Source organism: Rana temporaria, chromosome 12 (genome assembly GCF_905171775.1).
Source record: "Rana temporaria chromosome 12, aRanTem1.1, whole genome shotgun sequence".
Lineage (NCBI taxonomy): Eukaryota > Metazoa > Chordata > Amphibia > Anura > Ranidae > Rana > Rana temporaria.
Window position 1 is genome coordinate 20791351 of NC_053500.1, and position 19358 is coordinate 20810708.

Sequence of the window (19358 nt, forward strand, 5' to 3'; positions counted from 1 at the left end):
CTTGTGAAACAAACACATTTCAGCGTTGGATATTCCGCAGCAGCTAATGCAATAAAAATAAGAGAGACTTCATCTCTAGCATATCAGCTAAAATAATTAAAAGCCACTTATAGGACCGTGGCCAGCCGGCAAAGTCATTCCTGGCACACCGTAATTAACCCTTTTATTGAGGCTGGCCCTATTGGAAGTGGAGAGAAGGTTAGTTCAGCTCTATAAAACAAGATGCAAACTCTAATCTAGAGTGATTGAGAGTATCTGACAACCTTATCGAGGTTTAGAATTCTTAGCATTTTATATTCTATATTCCAGTTTCTTCATTTATTCTGCTCTCTACCTCTGAAATCTTCTATGGCCATTTCACGCGGGTGATCTGATCAGGTCTGGAGCGGACCCCTGGCCCCGGTCCATTTCAATCTCATATTAGCCTTCACACATGCTTAAGGCCCCTTGACGGTGGCAAATGGCTCCCACACATGTGTTTGATATATTTTGATGTATGAAGTTGGGACCATTGTTATAATGTTAATGTGATTTAGGAAGCAGGGTTTGAATATACAGTGTATATATATATATATATATATATATATATATATATATATATATACACACAGTATATATATATTTACACACACACAGATACATATAACACATATACACACACACACTATATTGTCAAAAGTATTGGGACACCTGCCACGCACATGAACTTTAATGGCATCCCAGTCTTGAGTTGGTCCACCCTTTGTAGCCAAGTCCCATAGACACACCTTGTGGATGGCCTTCCCAGAGAAACTGAAGCTGTAATAGCTGTAAAGAGTGGGCCAACTCAATATTGAACCCTACAGACTAATAGGTAGATTCACAGAGAGTTACGGCGGCGTATCTCGTAACTTTGAATCTACGCCGTCGTAAATTTAAGCGTATTCTGGAAACCAGATACGCTTAAATTAGGCTAAGATACGAGCGGCGTAAGTCTCCTACGCCGTCGTATCTTAGGGTGCATATTTACGCTGGCCGCTAGGTGGCGCTTCCGTTGAGTTCGGTGTAGAATATGCAAATGACTAAATACGCCGATTCACGAACGTACGTGCGCCCGTCGCAATTAGTTACGCCGTTTACGTTAGAGATACGCCGGTGTAAAGAAAAAGCTGCTCCCTAGGTGGCGCAGCCCATGCAAGGTATGGACGTCGAAACAGGCCTATCTTTTTACGTCGATTGCGTAAGTCGTACGCAAATCGGGCTGGACGTAATTTACATTCACGTCGAAACGGCGTACTTTGGAGCAATGCACACTGGGATATGTCCACGGACGGCACATTCGCTGTTCGTAAAAAAACGTCAATCACGTCGGCTCACCAGTCATTTACATAAAACACGCCCCCCTGTTCCACATTTAAATTAGGCGCGCTTAGGCCGGCCCATTTACGCTACACCGCCGTAACTTAGGAGGCAAGTGCTTTGTGAATACAGCACTTGCCTCTCTGACTTACGGCGGCGTAGCGTATATGCGATACGCTACGCCGCCTCAAAAGTGAGCCGCCCTACCTGAATCCAGCTATAAGACTGGGATGCAGGAGGCAAGTGTGACAATACTTTTGGCAATATAGTGTGTGTGTATATATATATATATATATATATTAGGGCTGCAACTAACAATTATTTTCATAATCGATTAGTTGGCCGATTATTGTTTTGATTAATCGGATAATAGCCTTTAAAAAAAAAAAAATAGCATTTTTACATTTTTTTTGGGCCAAATTGTTGTTGGGCAGATTACAAAACACAAATTGCCGCAAAAACACATTACATGCTTTTCTGCAGCTTCTCCATTAAAGTATATTGATCCAAAAAAAAAAAAATAGCACTGTTTTGCGTTAAAAAGTCCTTGCCCTTTCCAAATACGCAGCAGCCGAAAAAAAAATCCTGGATGTGAACGTGTCCCATAGGAAAACATGTAACTGAACTGTAGTGTGTTTCTGCAAAAAGCACCAAAAAACAGAGGTGTGACCCCGGCCTGAGAAGTTTAGTAACATAATGGGGTTAAAAAAATAAGTACAAAAAGAGCAAATAAATCGCTACTGTAAGGGGTTCATTTTTTTACTGTGGGACAGTGAAAGTAATATTTACAGTAGCGATTTGCTTTTTTGTACTATAAAGGGCCAATTTTAGTTTTTTTAACCCCATTATGTTACTGGCCGATTATTCGATTATGAAAATTGTAATCGATTAATTTCATAATCGATTAATTGTTTCGGGCCTTATATATATATATATATATATATATATATATATATATATATATATATATATATATATATATATATATATATATATATGAGCTGCACGATTCTGGCTAAAATGAGAATCACGATTTTTTTGCTTAGAATAAAGATCATGATTCTCGTGGTGTAACATCTTCTTTCACATTATACAAAAAAATTGGGCTAACTTTGCTATTTTATTTTTTCAATCATTATTATTTTATTTTATTTTTTTTTTAAATTGCGTTTGAAAAAAAACGTTGCGCAAATGACATAAAATATTGCAACAACCACAATTTTACTCTCTAGAGTCTCTGCTAAAAAAATAAATATATACCATGGTTGGGTGTAATTTTCTTGCAGAAAATAATGATTTTTTACTTGTAAGCAACAAATGTCAGGAAAGGTTTGGTCTCTAAATGGTTAAACTTCCTTCATCTACATGTGGAGTTCTTTCCTTTGATAAAAGAATAAAGAGATACTTTGTTTCCACTTATTTCTGTGTTGTATTAAAACTTGGCAAGCTGCCTGGATTTTGTTTTTCCAGCTGTGAGAACTCTCTGCGCTTGTTAGAGAGACCGTGACGTGCTGCTTTGAAGATCGGGAAGGGAAAAAGATTGCGATTTAGATTCCTCACGATTAATCGTGCAGCTCTAAAATATATATACCGTATTTAAAGGCGTATAACACGCACCCTAACTTTAAGAGTGAAGTTTCAGGGGAAAAAACTTTCCACAGCCCCCCTTGGTTCAGTTGCAAAATATACCTGAAAACAGTTTAGGCTCCACGCACACTAGCATTTTTTAAGCTAAAAAAAACAAAACACTGGAAAAAATGCTGGATAAAAAAAACGCTGGTAATAGCTTTCTGTAGTAGCGTTTAAGAGTGTTTAGAAGCATTAGCATTTTATTAGTGTTTTTGCAGAAAAAGGAAAAAAAAAACAACTCAACAACGCTATTACTAGCGTTTACGAGCATTTAGGAGCGTTTCTGCTGGAAAAACGCTCCGAGAAACGCTACAAAACTATTTTCTTTCTGCTCCTAGACGCTGAAGCTCAAAAAAAGATAATAGTCTAAAGCAGTGTGCATGGACACATAGGAGAATACTATTTAGCTTCTAGGAGCTTATAACTCTAGTGTGCATGGAGCCTTAAGGCTGCATTCACACCTTTGCGTCGGCGATATGCGGCGTATTGCGGCGACATTAAATAGGCGTTTTGTCCCGCGATTTGCGGCGACAAAACGCGTCGTTTTTCAGCCTTTTTTTTTTGCTGGAGGGGTGATTTTACACTGTCGGCTATGCCCGAACGCCGAAGCCGCCCAAAAAAAGGGTCCGGGACTTGTTTTGAGCTTCAGGCGTTTCGGCGTGGAGATGTGAACCATCTCCATAGCCGACAATGTAAAATCACCCCTCCAGCGTATTGCAGGCTGCAATAGCGGCGGGCGTCTGGCATGAAAACGCCTAGATGTGAATGGAGCCTAACAATTCTTGAAACCAGGTAAATGACTTCCGGTTGTATATCATTTTCCCCTTACCAACATCAAGACTTACTTTGTTGAGGTTGGATTCACACTAAAGTGCGGAGCGGCTCACAGTGGGACTCCGGTGCGTCCCCATTCCCAATTTTAGGTCAGATTTCAATCCGAATTTTGGGCTAAATTTGGACCCGACACGGACCAAAAGACGCACAGGACTCCTGTGCAATTCAATTCGCACCGGAGCCGCTCCGGAGATGTGTAAACCGGTACCATAATAAGCCGGACACAATCTCCTGCTATGCGAATTGGATGCACGAAATCCACTTCCAATTCGCAATAGTGTGAACCCAGCCTGAGGGTAATTTTGTAATACAAATAGACATAGCAGCCTTCCACCTGGTGCAGGTAAAAGCAAGCAATTGTAACATGCTACAACCAACACCTCTGCTTTTTCTTTCCTCCGGCTTCCCCATAGAAAGGAAATGTAAACAGCTTGAATACAGGTACTCAATACCAGTCAGGCTGAAGTGGGACATCTCTTACTGCCTCTACAAATATAGCATCTATTGCTTCTACTAGACTCTGGTGTACAGTTAATGTAGTCGCTGGAGGGTTCCAAATTCACGTTTACACGCACTGCTGGGTGCAATAAGGCTTGCTCTGTCCGTAGGCATCAAATAATAACCTACAAACATTGTCATTACATAGCATGGGCATATGCAATGCGTGGCACTGCACAGGTACCGTAATTTCCTGAACAGTAGAGCCTGGCTCAGAGAACAGCCCTTCGCGTTACCAAATGTTAATATGTATTCCAAGATTCACTTATCTCAGTCTAAAATCAAATCAAAATAGATAAAAAAATATATATCTGTTTTCCATGTATACACCTTATAAACGATGAAATGTATAAACTAGTGGTGCAAAGAAATGAAAATTCTGGAGCAAAACGGAAAATTCATGATACACGTGGCCGAAAAACGAAATGGACAGTTTAAAATAATATATATATATATTTGTATATATATTTTTTAAGGATAATTGTATTGTATTTGACTTTTTAATTATTAATTTGTGAAGCGCTTTTGCATTAAGAAAAGCTCAAGATAAATGCATACCGTGGCCCGGATTCAGATAGAATTGTCTATCTATGGGCGGGCGTAACATATCGCAGATACGTTACGCCGCTGTAAATTAGGGCGCAAGTTCAATATTCAGAAAGGACTTGCGCCTTAAGTTACGGCGGCGTAACGTATTTGCTCCGGCGTAAGCCCGCCTTATTCAAATCTGGATGATGTGGGCGTGTTTTATTTAAATTTCAGGTGACCCCGTGTATTTTACGTTTTTTAAGAACGGCGCATGCGCCGTTCGTGAAAGAATCCCAGTGCGCCTGCTCGAAATTACACCGCGAATCGTCATTGCTTTAAACGTGAACGTAACTTACGTACAGCCATATTCGCGAACGACTTATGCAAACGACATAACATTTTCAAAACTTGACGCGGGAACGACGTCCATACTTAACATAGGATACCCCTCATATAGCAAGGGTAACTTTACGCCGGAAAAAGCTGAACGTAAACAACGTAAAAAAAGGGGCCGGGCGGACGTACGTTTCTGAATCGGCGTATCTACCTAATTAGCATATTCCTTGGGTAAATATATGGAAGCGCCACCTAGCGGCAAGCGTAAATATGCAGCCTAAGATACGACATTGTAAGACACTTACGCCGGTCGGATCTTCGGGAAATCTATGCGTAACTGATTCTATATATCAGTCGCATAGATACGACGCCGCACACTCAGAGATACGATGGCGTATCCGGAGATACGCCGTCGTATCTCCTTTCTGAGTCCGGGCCCGTGTCTTCAACGCACCTCAACATTGAAATGCATTGAAAACGTGGCAAAAATGCATCAAAAATGCACCCATGTCACGTTTTTAATGCGGTTTTTGAGTCACATGACCTATGAAAATCGTGGCACAATTCGCATCGTTTTTGGCGGCCATTATCGGTGTCAGAATAAATGATTACCTTGTCTCTTTGCCAGCTCCAATACACTGTATAGTAAGAATACAGAACTGGTTTCTCTGGCCTTATGTGATCATCTTTTACTTTTCTTGTGTCCCTCCGCCAGTGGAATTAGACCCCAAACGCTTTGATATGTCATAGATACTACATTTATAATATGTCATCCTAAGACATTTTGTAATTTTATGAAAAATACAATAATCTAGTACCAAGATTTGGCTACTGAATATTATGGAATGTTAAAGCTTACATGTTAACCTTCAACGAGTCATCATTGTCTAATTAAGGACATGTTAACGAGGACAATCGCCCTCTATGGAAAATAAATAAAACAATTAAAATCAGCAGCTACAAATACTGTAGCTGCTGACATTTAATAAAAGGATACTTACCTGTCCTGGAGTCCAGCACTGTGGTCACCCAAATCACTTCAGTCTTCGGGTCCCAAGGCACCGGCATGTTTACTGTGGGCCATCAGGTGTAATTCCTTGCGGCTTCACAGCCGGTGGCCCACTGTGCTTTGTGAATTGTCCCGCAGCCTTCTGAGACCTATGATGTGTCCCAAAAGGTTGGGGGAGGCATAAAATGCCAAAAACATGAGAATAGGGGGCGGGAGGGCATAAAGCAGAACTTCCCCTTAAGACCCCTTTCCCACAGAGGCATTTTTTAAGCGCTAAAGGGCTGTAAAGTGCCTCCCCTGCCACGCCAGTGTGAAAGCCTGAGTGCTTTCACACTGGGGCGTTGCGCTAGCAGGACGTTAAAAAAAGTCCTGCAAGCAGCATCCTTGGGGCGTTGGAGGAGCGGTGTATATACCGCTCCTCCACCACCCCTGCCCATTGAAATTAATGGGCACCGCTGCCGAAGCGCCTGCAAAGCTGTCTTCGGCGATAGCAGGGTAAAAGTGCCCCAATAGCGGCTGAATAGCACTGCTAAAACAGCAGTAAAGCGCTGCTAAAACTAGCGACGCTTTACTGCTAACGCTGCCCGCGGCTCAGTGTAAAAGGGCTCTTAGGCCTCGTACACACGTCCAAGAAACTCGACGGGCAAAACACATCGTTTTGCTTGTCGATTTCCTTGTGAAGCCGCTGAGGATCTCGGCGAGCCAAATTTTCCCATTGCCCAACGAGGAAATAGAGAACATGTTCTCTTTTTGGCCCGACGAGACCCTCGTCGGTTTCCTCGGCGAAAAGTGTACACACGACCGGTTTTCTTGGCAGAATACGTCTCCCATCGAGTTTCTTGCTGAATTCTGCCGGTCGTGTGTACGGGGCCTTAGAGTAATGTTCACTTTAATATTCAAACAGAGGTCAGCGACACAGATCGACTTCACTCTTTGCTCCAGTCACTACACAATCTAGCTGTAAAAAGGTCTACTACCTTTGCCTCACTGATATTGCGGACTGGTAACTGGAGATTCATATTTCCTATATCCCTTTAACAATGTGTACAGAGATAGGGGGTACTGATACACTGCAGAAGAGTACAAGTTCTAATAAGTCAGTAGAGAAGGTATACAAGTACCACCTTGGACACTACATGCATTTACATATATAAGGCAAAGACAATTCCTGAGCAGTTTCACCCCTAAATGCCAAAATCCCAGTATATTTTCAGACATAAACATTGAACTGAACTTTCAGGCATTCCACATATCCACACATATCTGAATGTATAAAATACATTTTATTTGAAACATTCTAAAATTGAATATTAAAACAAGAGCACAAATGTGATCAAAGTGAGCTCCAATATAGCTTCCCTCAACAGAACCAAGGGCATCAACTCTCCGAATCACCAAAGGGGGAATTTATTTGAACACCTTAAAGCTCAAGGTCCAGGATAGGATACATACAGAAGCAGACATATTGCTTATACAACCCTCACATCTTCAAAAAAGGAGGCCTGAATGGGGCAGGAGGTCAGAATAAAGGATTTTTAAATGGTATTCGGGTAATCAGGACTGAATATAGCTTTCCCTTTCAATTTCTGAATTTTTAATCAACTTAGCTCATCTGCAGACTAGACCTCAGCATTATCGGAGATGAAATTACATCTCTTTTTTGATCATAAATAACTGTCATTGACAAAAATAAATACTTTATGATCTCCTGCAGCTCTTTGTAGCCATCTGCTGTCTACTTGCACTCCAGCGATGGCTGCATGGCATTGCTCAGGGTGGGTTTCCTGATGATGATGCAACAAGGGATCATGTCTGGGTAACGTGTGATAAAAAAGGCCATTTGTGGTCTCGTTTTGGAGCGAATGTGACAGCACAGGAGCAACATTGAGAGACAGAGTCAGAATGTTGTCACTTTGGGGCGATTTACTAAAACTGGAGCGCTCAGAATCTGGTGCAGCTGTCCATGGTAGCCAATCAGCTTCTAACCTCAGAGCCGGTTCACACTGGGGCGACTCGTCAGGCGACTCAGCCGCCTGACAAGTCGCGTCCCATTCTATGCAGTAGAACCGTTCTAATAGGAGCGACGCAAGTCGCTCCGACTTAGAAAAAGGTTCTTGTACGGCTTCGGGGGAGACTTGCATTGACTTCTATACAGAAGTAATTTTGCAAGTCGCTTCTGAAGTCGTCTTCAGGACGCCTTGCCGAGTCGCCCCCAAAGTCGTGCCGCCCCAGTGTGAACCGGCTCTCAGCCCGTTCAATTAAGCTTTGGTAATAAAACGTGGAAGCCGATTGGTTTTTATGCAGAAGTGCAACTGATTTTGCACTCTCCAGCTTTAGTAAATAAACCCAGACAGAAGTGTCTGAACAAGGGTGATATTTTGATGAAAGCTATAGATTTCACAATACTGAAAATGCCATTTAAAGTGATATAAACATATTAAAGCTGCCATTTAATCTGGCTATATTTTGCATTCCCTGGTACATGCAAATTACATATTCTAAATAAAACCTTTATATTTTCATTACATACAGTGGGGACAATAATTAGTTGATCCCCTGCAGAGTTTACTCACTTACAAATAAGTGAAGGGTCTATCATTTTTATCATAGGTGTATTTTAAAGTATAAAGACAGAATATCAACCAAAAATCAAGAAAAAAAACACATGATACAAATGTTATAAATTGAGTTGCAGTCCAGTGAGTAAAATAAGTATTTGATCCCCAAGCAAAACATGACTTGCTGGAGAAGCCTTTGTTGGCAAGCACAGAGGTCAGACGTTTCTTGTAGTTGGTGATCAGGTTTGCACACTTTTTTAGGAGGGATTTTGGTCCACTCTTCTTTACAGATCTTCTCTAAATCCTTAAGGTTTCTTGGCTGTGACTTGGCAACTCGAAGTTTCACCTCCCTCCATAAATCTTCTATAGGATTAAGGTCTGGAGACTGACTAGGCCACTCCATGAGCTTAATGTGCTTCTACTTGAGTCACTCCTTTGTTGCCCTGGCGGTATGTTTTGGATCATTGTCATGCTGGAAGACCCCTCCATGACTCATCTTTAGTGTTCTGATTGAGGGTTCTTCCCTTGTGCAGGTCTACAATCTTGTCCCTGACGTCTTTTGACAGCTGTTTTGTCTTGCCCACGATGGTGAGGTATGAATGAAAGAAAGAGATTCTATGGACAGGTATCTTTTATACACATAACGAGCTGTCCTTAGAAGCACCTTCTTAAATTGACAGGACTAATACTGTAGTAAGCCTGTGGGAGCCAGAGTTATTGTTGGTTGGTAGGGGATCAAATACTTATTTTACTCACTAAACTGCAACAACATTTTTAACATTTGTATCATGTGTTTTTTTTCCCGGATTTTTGGTTGATATTCTGTCTCTGTCATTTAAAATACACCTATGATAACAATTATAGACCCTTCATTTCTTTGTAAATGGGCAAACTTACAAAATCTTCAGAGGAGCAAATAATAATTTTCCCCAATGTACCTTATTTTAGATCCAGTAACATCATCATTGGGTCTCTGTGCTTCTCTGTGTAATACAAGCAGGTCTTGGGTTGCAGGAGGAGCGAGAAGGGTGCTGTACATAGCTATGTGATAATACAGCAGGGCCCTGACTCCATACTACCCTCAAGAGTTCATGATGCAAGCAGTGGGCTGGATGGTGGTAGGAGTTCTTCAAATATCAAAATGCCTTGATGGGTCGATGTCCTTCTGAAGGAGTGGGCATTCCTAAGTAGACTGTTTGCATGCAGACCCCCCTAAGCAAGGCAATTAGAAAAGCCCTCTATGGCCCCATACACACGGGAGGATTTATCCGCGGATACGGTCCAGCGGACCGTTTCCACGGATAAATCCTCTCGAGGATTTCCGCGGATTTCTATGCGATGGAGTGTACACACCATCGCATTGAAATCCGCGCCGAAATCCTCTGGCGATGACGTGTCGCGCCGTCGCGGCGACGTGCACGACGCTGTCATATAAGGAATTCCACGCATGCGTCGAATCATTACGACGCATGCGGGGGATCCCTTCGGACGGATGGATCCGGTGAGTCTATACAGACCAGCGGATCCATCCGTTGGGATGGATTCCAGCAGATGGATTTTCTTGGCATGTCAGCAAATATTCGATCTGCTGGAATCCATCCCAGGGGAGAAATATCCGCGGAAACAGATCCGCTGGCGTGTACACACCATAGGATCTATCCGCTGAAACCCATCTGCTGGGATTTTTCAGCGGATGGATTCTATGGTGTGTACGAGGCCTAAGGCTGGGTTCACACTATACTACACAACAGCAGTACGACTTTCATCCTACTTTGCTCTGCGACATCGGTCCTACATTGGTCCTACATCCATCCGACTTTCATGAACAGGATACTACTTTGATCCGACTTTGTGATAGTCTGACTTGTTCTTTGACCAATCAAAACAATCCAGTAAGATAAATTCCTTTTACTGCTGCTGTAATCACAATCTCGGATGTCAAAAGTTGGATGGTAAGGACAAGGCTCCTACTTTGTTCCAACTTCAATGATATTCAATGGGCTGAAGTAGGATCAATGTCGGACCAAAGTAGTACAGGGAGCATTTTCAAAGTCAGATCCGACTTGTGTCGGACCAGTTAAGACGGCACCCATCAGGAAACATTGATTTTCACACGTCATGAGACATGAGCTCCCAATGTCGGAGCGTTTGTCGGACAAGTGTGAACCCAGCCTAAATGCCTATTACACTTAATTGCATGTGTCCCATTGCCTGTGTGAATGAGGCTATGAGACTGCGTTCACATATAATTTATTAACTGTATTGGGCCAAGGGCATGGTATTAGATTCACTGGCACAACAAGTGATGCTGGTATAGTGAGATTTGAAAGGAAACAGGGACTGATGCCATCACTGCGCTAGGTGATGGGCATGTTTATCAAAAACAATTCCCATTTATGGTCTCCCAATCCAGGTCTTCATGGTGGGTGATGTCCATTGTTTTCAGAAGGAGTAGCTAACACAAAAGCAAGGCTGTCTGGAAAATGTCGTCCATCGAAACAGTGCTCCATGCAGAACACACGGCTACATTCACAATCAAAATGGAAAACTGGTTACTTTTTTTTTCTCCCCTTTCTGCTTAGTTCAGTGCATTTAAAGTATATTAAAAGCAAATGATCATATGGACTACCTTTCAATTCGTCTTTGTACTGCTTAAGCGTAGCATGAAATGCTATTACAGCTAATGGCCTGCACAGTTTGAGGGAAGAATACGAGCGGAATATGCTGAAATGCCACATTTTCCAAGAGGGACCGGGACAAGCTTTTAGGCTTGCTTTGCATTTGTGACTTTGAATTATATGCACGGAAAAAGAGAGAGGAAGGTTTGAAAGGCATACACAAAGAAGAAACGCATTAGCACCAAGAGTCGGGGGGCAGTGGTTAATTAGAAAAAAATTACACTTTCTTACCAGGATCACGTCTCTCATTATAACCAGGTTTGGAGAGGCGAGTCTTGGCTCAAACCTGCACTTACCAAATGTGTTATGTGTTGTGGAGGGAATTCAGAAGCAGTGAAATGAGAAATCATTCACAAAAGGAAACACTTGTAACACCTATAGTTATGAGACAAAGGAAAAAAGAGCAGCATGGCATACCTGTAGGTTGATCATTTACAGTCCTCCTACTACAGAAGAACTGAGGCCCCGTATACACGACCGAGTTTCTCGGCAGAATTCAGCCAGAAACTCGGTCGGAGCTGTATTCTGCCGAGAAACCCGGCCGTGTGTACACTTTCGGCCGAGGAAACAGATGAGAATCTGTATTTCCTCGTTCCTCAATGGGAAAAGTTGGCTTTTGACAAGAAACTCGACGAGCAAAACGATGTGTTTTGCTCGTCGAGTTTCTCGGCCGTGTGTACGGGGCCTCAGTCCCAACATACTCTTTTAGACAGCCCATCCTGGAAACATATAGAATGGGTCTCACTGGCAATGTTTAACCATGGCAATCATAGATTTTCTTTCACCATGATACACTAGGAGAAAATAAATGTACTACTACTTTAGTGAAATTCTTAAAAGAAAGGAAAATTAGTGGCATTTCAGACAGCATGAGACAAAAAAGGAAAACGGAGGGCGCACCGACCTAGTGTGATACTGATAGGTGGATTTTATTAAAATAGTAAAAATAAATCATAATACTCACAAAGGGAGTGTTAAAAACAGGCCTTGAGTAACAATGCAGCAAAGAACCAACACCATCGGCATAACACGATATTGTTTCGATCCGTGACCGTGGCTAGGGCTGACGCGTTTCAGGGGAGAACCCCTTTCCTCAGAGCTAAGTGGTCTGCAGTGCTTTGATTTCAGACAGCATGTAAAAGGTGTAAAAGGAGTTGGTGCACTAAAAATGGCACCAAGAACTTGCCTGGCTCATATGGATCATTCTAATTTCACATCATGCACTAATATAGTCCACTTCAATGCATGTCAGGACTGACAAAGTTATCAAAACATTTCTTACAAGGACTTTCCTCCTAAATTATATCTGTGGGTGGTCCAATCTCAAAATTAGCACATACAATGAGATAGAAGATTCTTCGTTATATGACAACTTTCCTTAGCAACAGGAACGTGACACCTAGCAAAGATGCCAATTCCTAAAGTCCAACCAGATTTACAGGTCAAAACCGCTAAATACATTATTTGTGCATCAAAAACAAAAGGTAGGCAAAGTTGATCAATTTGTTTCCATTAGGCCCCTTCCACATGTGGATGGATCCGTTTTCAGCGGTCCGCCAGCTCAGTGAGAGATCTCTCCGCTGATCTCCGCTGAGCCGCGGATGACAGGTCCTTCTCTGCTCACTGAGCGGGGAGGGGCTTGTCCAGTGCCGCTGTCTCCTTTGGAGAGATCAGAACGGACGGTCCGTTTTTATCAGATCTCACCCGATCCGATCCACCATGGATGAATGGCGACGTATCGCCATCCGTCTGATCTTAGCAGGTTCAGATCCGCCGACAAAACTGACAGGCGGACCTGAAGGGTCCGATTGCGTGAAAGGGGCCTTAGAAAGCAGCCACAGCCTGAGTAGAGAAGCCTGTTCATGTGCCATCATTCTGTAAAGAAGGTCCCTTGCTTTCAGTGTGAAGGGAGTGATCCAACATGGCTTCTGGGAAGTTAGGCCTTTCTGCTTATACAGGTCACAGTAAGTCAGGCCTATAGCTTTGCAACACGCAAACCTCACTCCTTCCCCTGATTGGACAGCTCTAGCTCTGACTCAGCATAGGGTGCATTGGACTTGTGCAGAGCCAGTAAACTGGCCCTTTGTTTCGAATGTTTGGGGACCCTGGATAAGGCAAAACCCCTTATTGTGTCTTCTGCAATAAAACCTTCTCATCTATCTGCTCACAAACATTAGAATGTGCACTCCGCCACACATGTGCAGCTTAGTGTGTATTCTCAGCATGCTCTGGTGCTGAAGATTAAAGGGGTTGTAAAGGTTCAAATATAAAAAAAATAACAAACATGTCATACTTACCTCCACTGTAGCTTGTGTGCAGCTCGTTTTGCACAGAGTGGCCCCAATCTTCGTCTTCTGGGGTCCCTCGTGGCTGTCTCGGTTCTTCCCCACAAGAGCTAACTCCCTTCCCTTTTTCTAACATTATATGATATTTACCTTCATAGCCTAAATACAGGTGCTTTTCATGTACGTAGCCCTGAAAAATTCTGGACTGACATATGTCCATTTTTATGGTTGTTTTTAGATATGATATGTTTTTAGGCTTTTCAAACCCTGCTAAGCTGTGATGGTTCAGGACGTCATTATGTTCACTTGGGATCTCCAGGGGTGCCTGCTAAATTAGCCTGCATTCAGTGGAAAATTGGTTCTAAAAATCTGATTGGCTGTCACCTTTATGTGGGAGGGCTAACTCATATGACGTCCTCTATTTATCTCCTAAGCTTAGGTATGCGTGTACCCGCTTCAGAAGAAGTTACCTTACGAAACGCGCGTAAAGCGGTTACATGCACTTCCGGGTGGAACAGCTAACTAGCTCAGTGGAACGCACGGCGTCCGGCAGCTGCTACCACATACATACCGGACTGATAGTGCCGTGTCTGCACATCTGCGATTATCGCAGGCAGCTCATCTTTTATTTACTATTTTTTCAACTTTTTTATTTTTTATTCAAATTTTATTTTTAATTATCCTTGTCCTGATTAGTTTATGGGCAATACTATACACTGTTTGTACACGCTCATATTTTATTTAGCACGCCAAGCTCTTATTGGCAGTGCAATAAAGCTTACCCTGGTTTTTACATATCACGCTATGGGAGCCTGTCTTTTTTTCTGGAGGAGTCTGGACGATTAGGAAGATCTTTGCCACCTGGTGGAAGTCATTCCCAGAGAGCTCAGGGAAGGAAGGATTGGGATCGAGAGACATCGCAGCGTGTTTTGCACCCTACCCCTGCAGGGGTGAGGGCTTCTGGTGAGTGGGGACCCAAGTGGGGGAGCACCGGGACCACCGCGCTTACACAAACTGCATAGTGTGATCACCCAGCACAGCAAGAAGCACTGGTTCAAGCTGATTACTGCACTCAAGTTGAATTTGAATTTCAATTAACTGTTTGAGGATTCATCACTTTACTGCTGATTTTTGTGACATTTTTTACACATATTTTTGGATTGACCTTATGACTTTTTGGTTTCACTTTTTGGTGTTTGTGTTACACTTTTCATTATCCAACACAGTTGGGTACATATATCCAACTCTGGTATCACAGGATTCAATACTTTTTGGTGATATATGCTGATGTTTTTTGCACAATTGTGCACATACTATATTTAACTATTATGCTACGGGCATCACAGGACTTTATCTCACTTTAGGTTCACATATATTTATATTTTTATTTTTTGCTAGCGGAGTTCTAGTTCAATTTATTATTTTTATTTTTATCTATTTCACACATATGCGCCTATTTTTATCCACATAGTATGTTTGGTCTAACTAGCAATAGTTTTCCACTCTAGGTACTCACTATATAGTTACATTACTTTGGTTTAGATGCTGCTTCATATTTTGGTTTAGATATACTCAGCTGTGCCTAGCATTATATCATAATTCCAGGCTGGTGGACGCCATTTCTGGTGGAACTAGTGTGCATTACTGCTTATATATTGCCGTGTGCCTTTTTCTTTTTATTTTTTTCTTTAGCCAGTGGCTACTGAACAGACAGCGCCACTACCCCCACACCCCAATTTTATTCCTTTTTTATTTGTATCCTCTTGGGGATACAAAAGAGGGGGGCCGCAGTCTTATAATTTACATTATTTACATTTCCCACCTCTTATCCTAAGCGCGGGTATTCCATTTATTTTCTATCCCTTCATGTGAAGCTCTCTCCCAAGGGAGTTAGCTTGCGGGCGCACTCCCATGTTATAGCCGGCAGCTATAGCCACACGACTGTATCACTCGGCCCCACCCCCCGGCCCGGCGGATCATTGGATATGATTGACAGTAGCGTGCGCCAATGACTGCGCTGCTATCAATCTATCCAATCAATGGCCAGACTCCGTGGAGAAGAGGACGTCGGGGGACATGCAGAGCAGGTGAATGGGCTCAGGTAAGTAAACTGGGGGGGCTGGGGGGCCGTCATTGCCAGGTGTTTTTTCACCATAGGATGCATTAAGGTGAAAAAACACGAACCTTTACAACCTCTTTAATGAATAAATTCACCCCCAATGTGTAAGCACAGGAGTCTTGGGCTAGCCAATGTGGCTGAGGCTATCAAACCTGGAAGAAGATTAGGATAGGATTTTAAGGCTGGTGCAGAGGGTAAGTTTAGGCGGACTTTGGTTGCGCTTATCCTGCCTTTATATAGCATGAAAAACCCAAATCACCAATCAACGGATGTGCTGACATTAGTGAACACATTTTTTACTGGTTACAATGGTCAGTATACGTTGCGCATTAAAAACACTCCTTGCTTACGGAAAATGTACATTAGACTACCAGAGCTGCTCTTAGCACAGTGATGGTAACATACTGTTTTGTGTACCATGTAACCTTCTGTTATAACTGCGCTCTCCTGACATGCCCTGCAAAGATATAACATGGAGGACAGGATGATAACAGTAAAGTGCCTTCAATTTAGAACTTTGCCCGAGGAAAACAAAAAAAGGTAACAAGATTATCATCTAACAAAACACTCTAGGCTGCATCAAATGTCAAATCTTTAGGCGGAAATTGAACTCTAGATCCATGCTTAACAGAAATGACAGACTCTTTTGTTAAAGCTGCACTATACTGGTTTTCTCTCGGGTTCTACCTAGGCGTAAGGATGATGAGTAAGAAAAAAAAAAAGTTTGAAGTATATCACGCACATGGATTGCAACTTTAGCTATTAAACAGCCAAAAGCCTGCATAAGACACAACTCTGGTTTAATCATCATCTGAACAAAAAAAAATAATAATCCCGTCATGATGTTATTGCATATTTTTTCATACCACCATAAAATCAAACCCTCGTGTCTCAAAGTTTGTATTTGGGATGCTGTTCTTTAATAAGTCATAACCTAGTTTCTTTTGGGTGTGTCAGAGGCTTAACTGTTGTATAACATGGGCTGACAAATGAGAGTATCCTTCAGGAATCAATTAGCCCCTTCAGCCCTACTTTAGACTTCTTAATTATGATAATACGCATTTTACCATAACGCATGGTAAAGGGGAAGAATTTGGTGCCATTCATTTTAAATTATACCCAGCTGATGAGGAAATGTATTATTTCCTTAGTATTATTGGCTCACAATATCTAAGAATGCATTCTAAGCCTGGTTGCCTTAGAGCAGCCTTTTTCAACCAGGGTGCCTTCAGGTTTCTTCAGGGGTGCCTTGGCAAAATGCCAAAAAATGTGTCAAAAGGGTTATACAAGCCAGCAAGTGGATCCCTGACTTTTAGTTACACAAAGCCATAGGTTTTTATTGTGCACCATTAAAACCATCCTGCCACCGGCGTCCTAACAATCAATGACCTCATCAGTTGATAAGGAGAACATTGGGGGCCTGCACAGCATCTTTGTTTGCCCCTACCCTGTCCCTCGTCATCAGCACAGGAATCATATTGGCTGTGTAAGGGAGAGAAACAAGGAGAGAAACATTGGAATACTAGTCAGGCCTCGTACACACGACCGAGGAACTCGTTGGAAAAGACACATCATTTTCCTCGACGAGTTCCTTGTTAGGCTTGTCGAGGAACTCGACAAGCTTGCTTTGCGTACAAGCGGTCAAGACAAAATCTCCTCGTTCTCAAACGCGGTGACGTACAACACATACAATGGCAGGGGAAGTTCGATTCCACTGGCACAACCCTTGGGGCTGCTTTTGCTAATCTCATGTTACTGCGTGTTAAGTAAAAGTTTGTTAAGAGACGATTTGCACTTTTCAGTCTGTTACAGCGTGAAAAATGTGTTATCTCTAGGGTTGTCCAGATACCGATACTAGTATCGGTATCGGGACCGATACCGAGTATTTGCGGGAGTACTCGTACTCGCGCAAATGCTCCCGATACCTAAATAGAATACTTTTTTTGTATTTATCAACATGTTCTATGAAAATTCTTTGAGTTTTTTACTACTGCGTGACAAGCAAATAAAACATTTTTATTCATTTTTACTCATTTTTATTCTTTTATAATGTCTTGAGTTAGAGTTCTTCATAATTCTAAAGAAAATATCCTTAGTCTGTATTGTGGTTTGAAAACTGTCACATGACATTTAAAAAAAGTATCGGTATTCGGTATCGGCGACTACATGAAAAAAAGTATCGGTACTTGTACTCGGTCCTAAAAAAGTGGTATCGGGACAACCCTAGTTATCTCCATTACAAACGCTACTTTTACTCCCGTCTCATACTTTATTCTGAGCATGCGCAGGTTTCTTAGCATACACACGCTCGAGTTTCTCGACGAAAACCAGCCTGACGAGGAAATTGAGACTCCCGTCGGGGAAAAAGAGAACTTGGTCTCTTTTTTTCTCGTCGAGTTCCTCGACAGTTTCCTCAATGAAAAACGTACACACGACCGGTTTCCTCGGCAAAAAAGCTCTCCCACCAAGTTTCTTGATGGATTCTGTCGATTTTCTCGGTGGTGTGTACGAGGCTTCAGAGCCAGTGTGCAAAGCTGTATTTCCTCTGGAAGATTAAATCACCTCTAATGTTGGATGGCCTACGCGTCTCGGTGTTGCCGCATTACGTAAAACTAGAAGTTTTGTTTTTAAAATTTTAGAATAGGGTGCCTTGAGATTGTGCATCATTTTAAAGGGTGCCTTGACTGAAGAAAAGGCTAAGAAACTCTGCCTTAGATGACCGAATGCTATAGGAATGTCATTGTAAACTGAACAGGATGGGCTATCTCCTTAAGAGGTGATACCCCTCTCCAAAAACGATTGGTCAAATCCTACCAGCTCGCCCTGTATATACTACAGCTAAAACTTTAAATAATCAGTCTCATCTAAGAGCTGCTGTTTTGCAAGTGTCTGATCTGATCATCTGTGCCACGCGGCATAAGACGAAGGACTCCATTACAATAAAGGCATCTATAGCGAAGTATTTTGGTTACATTTTCTAATATTACATTTGCCCTCTGTATCTGTCATTACTTAGATAAGTTCACCTTTCGTAACATGCTACGTGTTACACCCATATTCAGGGTGTAACATGTAACATGTTACGAACGGACTTCCCCCCTATGTCCCTTATCCCCGCTGTGACAACTTTTTCCTCCCCGCTAGCTGTCATAATTTAAAAAAAAGTGCCCATGCAGTGCTTTGCCTGCCCAGCTGCGCCACTGATTGACAGGGCTCTGTGCATAGAAAACTACAAGGTCTGGCAGCCTTTGCAGCTGCTGACTTGTATCTTTCAATGCACTACCATGGCGCTGTGGAGCACCATAGTAGTTCATTAATGCTTTCATGTCAGATTGTATTTGCTTACTTGTACGGACAAGCAGATACACTGGCAGATCTGCTGGAGACCTGCATGGCATCAGCAATCTGCTTATCGCTGGTGCAATGCTTTACGGGCTCCAAAAAAAATAAAAATATTTCAGGAGTACCCTATGCACAAAGTTCATGAGTTCAGGAATATGCTACATACAGAGTGCAGAGTATAGGGGTACGCTGTGCACAGAATGC

At 42.3% G+C, this 19358-nt stretch overlaps 1 protein-coding gene across 2 annotated transcripts in view; it reads right to left on the reverse strand.

The window, feature by feature from the left end:
* The window catches only part of CDH4 (cadherin 4), an 836782-nt gene that overhangs the window by 712833 nt on the left and 104591 nt on the right, over positions 1 to 19358 (reverse strand). The window lies entirely within an intron of this gene.